Source organism: Panicum hallii, chromosome 7, assembly GCF_002211085.1.
Source record: "Panicum hallii strain FIL2 chromosome 7, PHallii_v3.1, whole genome shotgun sequence".
Lineage (NCBI taxonomy): Eukaryota > Viridiplantae > Streptophyta > Magnoliopsida > Poales > Poaceae > Panicum > Panicum hallii.
The window spans coordinates 16,544,314-16,553,120 of record NC_038048.1 but is presented as its reverse complement, the minus strand read 5'-3'; positions in this window follow the sequence as shown (position 1 = coordinate 16,553,120).

Sequence of the window (8,807 nt, the reverse complement as noted above, 5' to 3'; positions counted from 1 at the left end):
TCCGGTGATCAACGTCAGCGAAGGACCTGCGCGTGAGCTTCAGTGAGTCATGGGTGATGCCTGATGCATTCAGTTGGGAACAAAAGCCACGGAATAGGGACGATCGGCGGAGACAGTGACAAGGGCGATGGAGGAAAACGCCGGCGAGCATCGGGAAGCCGATGTGGTGTATGAGGGGACCGATTGAGTGGTTGTAGAGCTTCACGGGGTCGAAAGGAAGCTAGCTGAGGGGTTGTCGGGGATCGGGATTGGTCGGAGTGGTCTGCCCACGGTGAGCAGAAGCTCGCCGGAGTAGATAAAAGAGGGCGGCGGTGGTTCTAGAGTTCGGGGTGTGCGTGGAGTGCAAAGGCGAGGGAAATGGGTCGAGTGCTATCTGCTGGTGCTGCTGGGCAGAAGAGGGAGGGAAAAAGAGCAGGCGTGGGCGCGGGACACAGCGGCGGCGAGGTGGCGGCCAGCAGGAGCTCTGGTGGCCGTGGCACTCGCGGAAGAGGACAGCAAGGGAGGGGAGCAGGACCGGGGAAGGGGGAGGGCGACGTGTGGAGTCCGCCCGAGCAGGAGGTGGCGCCGGGGAGGAGCTAGAGCGGCGGTGGGCGGCGCTGGCAGTCGGCAGCAGAGGGGAAGCAGAGCAGGGGGGGGGCAAAGGAAGAAGAAAGGGAAAAGGAAGCCAGGGGTTGATGTGAAATTTCACAAACTTCTAGGGACTCTGATGTAAAGCCAAAATTTCTCACTGCTCTAGGGCTCAAACAAAAATGTGACCAAAATGAAAGTTGTACAACTTTTCAAGCTCTACAACTTTGTTTTAGAATTCAATTTCAAAAACTCAAAGGGTACAACTTTATTTTAAAACTTGGAGTTAATTTCAAACTTCATAAAGTTTTGTCCTTATTAAGATAAATTTCATATAAGTTTGGACCTAATTGCAAGTTTTCATGTAATGTCATGATTACTTGCATTCTTATACTTTAGCCCTTAGTAAACTTTGAAAGTTACTTTTGTACTTCAAATATTTTGCATAAAAGGACTCATACTTTTGCAAAATTACACATAAGTCCTTATTTTCACATAAACACCCAAATTTCATATAATTCAACATATCTATTACAATTTCTTTCCTAGTGTGTTACAAATTTGACACCTAGGGGGTCACAACCTTCCCCTCTAAAAGGAATCTCGTCTCGAGATTACAAGGATGATAGGGCTCGGAGGATAGCTACCTAAGTAGGCTTTAGGAATTTTGGGAAGTTTTTCTGAAGATAATCTTCGGTTTCCCAGGTTGCTTCTTCTTCTGTGTGATGATTCCATAAGATCTTATACATCTTAATCTTCTTTCTTCTGGTGACTCTCTCCTTGGTATCAAGGATCTGGATGGGTTGTTCGGTGTAAGATAGATCAGGTTCGATCTCAATGACTTGTGATTCAACGATCTTAGTAGGCACTTTGATGCATTTCTTGAGTTGAGAGATATGGAAGACATCATGAACGGCAGCCAACTGAGAAGGAAGACGAATTTTGTAAGCTACTGGGCCATAGACTTCAAGGACTTCGAATGGTCCAACATATCGGGGTGCTAACTTCCCTTTTATGCCGAAACGCTGAACACCTTTGGTAGGAGATACTCGGAGATAGATAAAATCCCCTACTTGGAATTGCAAGGGTTTTCTTCTTTGATCTGCATAACTTTTTTATCTAGACTGGGCTGCTTTGAGGTTGGCTTGAATAACCTTGACCTTATCTTCGGCTTCGGCAACTAGGTCTGGTCCAAAGATTTTGCATTCGCCGGTCTCAGACCAACTCAAAGGAGTTCAGCACCTTTGACCGTATAACACTTCAAATGGAGCCATTTGAAGACTGGACTGGTAGCTATTGTTGTAAGAAAACTCGGCCAAGGTGAGACACTTGTCCTAGCTTGTACTATAGTGAATAATACAAGCTCGGAGCATGTCTTCAAGAATTTGATTAACCCGTTCAGTCTGGCCATCAGTCTGAGGATGATACGCAGAGCTTCGAATCAACTTGGTACCGAGAGATAATTGCAATTGTTCCCAGAAGCGAGCAATAAATTGTGCCCCTCGATCAGAAATGATTGTCTTCGGGACACCATGCAATCGAACAATTTGATCAAGATAGACTTTGGCATACTTCTTGGCAGAATAAGTGGTATGCACAGGAAGAAAGTGAGCAGTTTTGGTAAGTCTGTCAATAATTACCCATACGGAATCATGCTTCTGAGATGTGCTAGGAAGACCAACGATGAAATCCATGCTGATGTCTTCCCACTTCCACGATGGAATAGGCAGTGGTTGGAGTGTACCGGATACCTTTAGGTGACTGGCTTTGACTCTCTGACATGTATCACATTCGGATACATACTTAGCAATTTCCCTTTTCATCCTGGTCCACCAAAAGTTTCGCCTAAGGTCTTGGTACATTTTAGTACTACCAGGATGAATAGAAAACTTGGACAGATGTGCTTCATCAAGGATTTGTTTATGAAGTTGATGATTCTTAGGTACAGCAATACGATTGTTGAACCATAGAACTTCTTGATGATCAGTGTGGAAACATCTATATTTTGCTTCTCCCTAAGATAGTTTCTGCTTGATAATTTTTATACCTTCATCATGTAATTGCAACATGATGATTCTATCTTGAAGAGTAGATTCGATAGATATGAGATTCAGGCTACCTTGAGGAATAATTTCCAGATTGAGATTTCTCATCTGATAGCAGAGAGTTTCATTGAAGACTTCTATGGATAGGCAATGACAATGTGCCTTGCGGCTTAGTGCATCCGCAACCACATTGGCCTTGCTAGGATGGTAGTGTAACTCAAGATCGTAGTCTTTGATCAGTTCTAACCAACGACTTTGCCTCATATTTAGGTCAGCTTGAGTAAAGATATATTTGAGGCTTTTATGGTCAGTGTAAATATTACACTTGGTGCCCATAAGATGATGTCTCCAAATCTTGAGAGCGTGAATAACAGCTGCTAACTCAAGATCATAGGTTGGATAATTTTGTTCATGATTCCGGAGTGCTCTGGATGCATAAGCAATGACCCGGTTGTTTTGCATAAGCACACAACCAAGTCCGGTTCCGGAAGCATCGCAATAGACATCGAAAGGCTGGGTACTATCTGGCTGAGCTAATACTGGAGCTATGGTTAGAAGTTTTCTCAGTGTGTGAAATGCTTCTTCACACTTATCATCCCAATGGAATTTAACCTCCTTTTTGAGTAGCTCTGTCATGGGTTTGGCTATTTTGGAGAAGTCTGGAATGAATCGGCGATAATATCCTGCCAATTCAAGGAAACTACAGATTTGATGGATTGAAGTTGGAGGCTTCCAATCCATAACTTCCTGAACTTTGGTTGGATCAACCGATATGCCTTCACTGGAGATAGTATGTCCCAAAAATTTCACACTATCAAGCCAGAATTCACATTTAGAGAATTTGGCATATAGGCGGTGATCACGTAATTGTTGAAGAATGACACGTAAATGATCAACATGATCTTCTTCAGTCTTAGAGTATATCAAAATATCGTCGATGAAAACCACGACAAATTTATCAAGTTCCGGTATGAAGACTGAATTCATAAGATACATAAAGTATGCTGGTGCATTAGTGAGTCCAAAAGACATAACCAGATACTCATATAGTCCATATCTGGTCGAGAAAGCCATTTTTGGAATATCACTAGGCTTGATTCTAATCTGATGATAACCAGAGCGTAGATCAACCTTAGAGAAGACTTTGGCTCCAGCTAGTTGGTCAAATAAGATGTCAATGCGGGGAAGAGGGTACTTAGTTTTGATAGTGACCGCATTGAGTGGATGATAGTCGACACATAGCCTTAAGCTATTATCCTTTTTCTTTACAAAAGAGCAGGGCATCCCCAAGGTGAAGCACTTGGGCGAATAAAACCCTTATCAAGAAGGTCTTGAAGCTGTATCTTTAGCTCTGCCAACTTATTAGGAGGCATACGATACGGCCTCTTCGAAATAGGAGCGGTGCCATGTTGAAGCTCAATAACAAACTTGATGTCTCTGACTGGTGGCATTCCAGGCAAATCGTCCGGAAAGACATCGGGATACTCACAGACTACAGGAATATCTTCTAATTTAATGTCTGTGATAGCTTAGGCACAAGAGTGAAGATACTCTTGCTGAGGCAGGTAGAGGGTGGTGGCTCCTTGATGTGGTGAATCAATCTCAATAACTCTGGAAGAGATATCTAGCAGTACTCTATGTTCTGTCATCCAATTTGTCCCAAGTATAACATCCATACCCTCTAAATTTAGCAGAACCAAATCAGTTTTGATTAATTTGCTACCTAACTGAATTGGCACACTTTTAACCATTTGGTTGGAAGTAACTTTTCCTCTAGGGGTAGAAATCATATATGACCCCCTGGTATGATAAAGATCAAGTCCTATTCGGGTACCACAGTTGTTACTAATGAAACTATGAGTTGCTCCTGAATCGAATAATATAACAACTGGTTTGTGATGAATAGAAAATAAACCCGACATGACGGGGGCTCCATCCGGAAGTTTCGCAAGGGTGGTGAAGTTGACTCGCCCTTGCCGGACTTGCATCATTGGCCTCTTGCCCTTGCTCTGGTTATTCTGATTAGAACCTTGCCCTTGAAAAGGCTTCTTGGGTCGAGGGCAGGTTCTGGCGAAGTGATCCGAGCTTCCACAATTGAAGCAGCGATTATTGCTCCTCCCTTGCTGAAATTGCTGTATATTTGGCCTTCGGCCAAACTGCTGTGGCTGCTGTGGAGACATTGTAGGTTTGTATCCTCCTGGCTGCTGAGGCGGCCTGAAAACCAGTCTGCCAGGTGGAGCATTCCGCTGTGGCGCTCTGGGCGGTGCATTTCGAACAAATCGATACCGCATTGGTTGAACACTCGCGGGTCCAGTGAAAATCCTTCATTTCTTTTTGGCACGATATGCCGTGATGCAATCCTCCTGGGTCAGGGCCATGTTAACCAGCTCACTAAAGGTATTGGCCTTCACAAGGTTCAGGCATTCCTTGAGCTTAGTGTTCAAGCCCCGATGAAAAAGATCTTGCTTCTTGGCATCACTGTCAGCGTGATAACCCGCGTACTGGCACAGGTGATTGAAAGCCTGTGCGTATTGCAGTATGGTGCGGGTGCCCTGGGTGAGTGCTAAGAATTCATTTAACTTCCTCTCTAGAAGTCGTTCAGGAACATGATGTGCTCTGAAAGCAATCCGAAATTCCTCCTATGGTATCATGTGTCCAGCAGGCTGCATGGCGCAGTGGTTATCCCACCAAATACGGGCGGCACCATGGAGTTGTTGGGCAGCGAAGTGAGCCTTATTGGAGTCCGCACATGGAATCGTAAGAAGAGCAAACTTGGATTCAATGGTGCGAAGCCAAGCATCAGCATCAAGGGGCTCCTCAACTTTGATGAATAGCGGGGGCTGAGTGCTGAAGAAATCTTGGTAGTTTGCCACCTAAGGTTGAGGATCATCACGACCTCCTCATGATTGCTGGCGATGTTGATTCTGTTGTGCCTGCACTAGCAGATTAAGAAGCTCGGTTTGCCGAGCCATAACCTCAGCTAGATTTGGGGGTGGTGGTGGCGGTTGTTGGGAACCGCTAGCCTAGTCTGGCCTGAAACCTTCAGGAGTTCCACGCGTAGCGCCAATCATCTGAAAAAAACATGGAAGATATCCATTACATCAGATTATCCTTGCTTCCATTTTCAGACTATATCGCACAAAGAGGAAGTATATGAAGATGGTGTAACAGATTGATAGATTATTAGATGACTGAACAGAAACTCGAGTTTATAGATCATAACTGGTGGTCTGTATATTACATCTTGGTAATCTACCAATTACCATTCATCCATACCTACATTTGCCACATATAGTACAACAAGTGGCCCTTAGGTCAAGCTAGATTACACACTCCCTATGTCACACTATAGTACACTAAACACATCTAGGATATCAATGACAAAGATGAATTAGAAGTCATCGAGGTTGCCCACAGAAGACTGGCTGCCAGATGAAGAATGGCTGCCGGATGAAGAATGATTGAGCTGAGGATTAGGTTCTGGATCTCCGTGTTCCGAGTCTATCTCAGATACACCTTCAATTTCCTCAGGTTCTTCTTCTGAATCTTTTTCTTCTTCGTCTAACTCATTCGGCACAAGAGGAGGCATTTGTTGTTCTTGGAGCATCTCAATATGTCCAAGGGCATCACATAGCTCTTGGTTCAAGTCATGGACTTGTTCCTGCAAGGAGTCAATTACGGTGTTGCGCTGGAGAATTTGAGCATCACCCTCCAAGATTTGCACCTCCAAATGTCCAATAGTAGTATCCCTTCCAGCTATTCCCTGACCAAGTGAATGGATCTGGTCATCTTTCAGGGTAAGACTCCTATGAAAATCCTGGGTCAGATTCACCATATCGTCCATACATTTTTTCTTAAGTACCTGGAAACGATACTGGGCGTCCATATACCTAAAAGTGCATCTAGGCCCCTAATTAATTTTGGTGATTCTTGATAATCACAATTTGGGATATGATGCTTTGATGAAGTTGTGTGCAGGAATAAAATGAAAGAATTGAGAAGATGATAAAAAGAAGGTCCCCAATTCAAATATGTATTGTGGTGGAGTTCACTGGTGATTTAATTCAGATTTTCATTTTGAATTTGAGTATAGGACCACCATACTATAAAGGAGGATGCTGTCGATTGATTCAGGTTGTCAAAATGCTTCAGGTTGAGATGAAATTCTTTCTTGAGAAAATCTACCTTCTAAATTCATCTGGGTCGGATGATCCGGCCCTAGGCCGGATGATCTGGCCTGCCAGCAAATTTTCCTCTATCCTAGGCCGGATGATCCGGTCTGCCTAGCTGTTCCCCTCTATGCTGGGTCGGATGATCCGGCCATGGGAGTTGCGTAGTGTATTTTGACCTATTCTGTTGCTTGCTCGGATGATCCGGACTAACACCGGATGATCCGGTACCCCTCAGAAATACACATAACGGTCACTTGAGGTGGGTGGGGTATTTATACCCTTTCACCTCCCTCATTCATTGCTGCTGCTTCCCACGAGCTAACACACCTTCACAGCATTCATTTCAACCCTCCCCTCCATCCAAGAGCTTGATTCTTGCAAGGATTCACCTAGGGATTGAGAGGGAGTGAGATTTGGGGTGTGGTAAGAAAGCACTTCGTGGGCTTTCACTTGTTCATCTCAAGAAGTACTTGAAGCATCCTTTGATTCGTCAATTTGCATTTCTTACTCTTGGAGCCTAGCTCCTAGACAGTTAGATGTGCTGGTAAGCTCCCATTCCTTTGTGGTTTGAGCTCCCGGAAGTTTGTATTACCCCTCTCTCTGTGAGATCAATAGTAAGTAACTCAATACTCCTTTGTGATTGATTGTGAGAGACTTGGGGCTAGTGACAGCCCGGCTCTTTGTGAGCATCTCAACGGAGACGTAGCTCCTTTGTGGAGTGAACTTCGGATTAAATCTTGTGTCTCCATTTACTTATTGTTGTTCATATCGTTCTTGAGCTTGTTTCGACCCGATCTACTAGATAGGGGTAGATCTTGTATATTGGATTCTGCATAGGCTTTGCAATACCTTTTACCAACTTTGTATTCAAAGGGAATCATCAAAAGTTAAGTATATTTTGAATTTAGTTGTTCATTATTTTCTCCCTGCCGGAAGATCCGACCTTAGGCCGGATCATCCGCCGCCCGGAAGATCCGACACTAGGCCGGATCATCTGGAACCCGGAAGATCCGACCTTGAGCCGGATCATCCGGCCGCTGACGTTTTTCTGCCAAGATTTTCAGGAAAAATTTGAACAAGGCCTATTCACCCCCCCTCTAGGCCTAGTGTTGGTCCTTTCAATTGGTATCAGAGTATAATCCCTTGACTAAGGCTTAACCACTAAGGGAAACACACTATGGCCAGGATCGGTGATAACTCCGATATTGGTGCATCCTCCGAGAAAGAACATGTGGTTGTGGAATCATGCTCAGATGATGATGACGACTTCGCTATAAGTGATGTTGATGAGAGCTTGGAGGAAGTGGAGAAGAAGAAGAAACGAAGTGAGAAGATAAGAAAGAAGATTGCCGAACAAGCCGAGAAGAAAGCACAAAAGCTTCTCAAGAAGAAGTTGAAGGAGAAAGAAATCCTTGCAGGACTTCATGCTGTGTCTCATTCATATGAGACTTCTTCCTCTCATAAAACTCTTGATCCCGCTAACCTTGCTTTTACATTGGTTCCAATGGGAAAAGTTCCTCACTTTGATGGGAGTGACTATGCTCGTTGGAGCGATGATATGAAAATGTACTTATATGGTCTTCATCCCTCTCTTTGGACTATTGTGGTTGTAGGTGTGGACATTAATGCCAACCCCCCTCACACAAAAGAGCAAGAACATGACTTCTTCCGAAATGCTCAAGCCGTGATGGTTCTTCGAAGCTCTCTAAGCTCATATGAATACAACAAGATAAGAGGGCTTGAAATTGCAAAGGACATTTGGGATACACTCCAATTGTCTCATGAAGAAACGGATGTGGTCAAGGAGGGAAAGATGGATGTTCTTCAAGGGGAACTTGAATCCTTTGTCATGAAGAAGGATGAAAGTCTTAAAGAAATGCATGATCGCTTGAAGCTTCTTGTGACCGAGATAAGGATGCTTGGTAGTAAGGATTGGGATGAGCACAAAGTCACCAAGAAAATGCTTAGAGCATATGCTCTGAAGAATCCAATGCTTGCAACCATGATTAGAGACAAAAGAAAA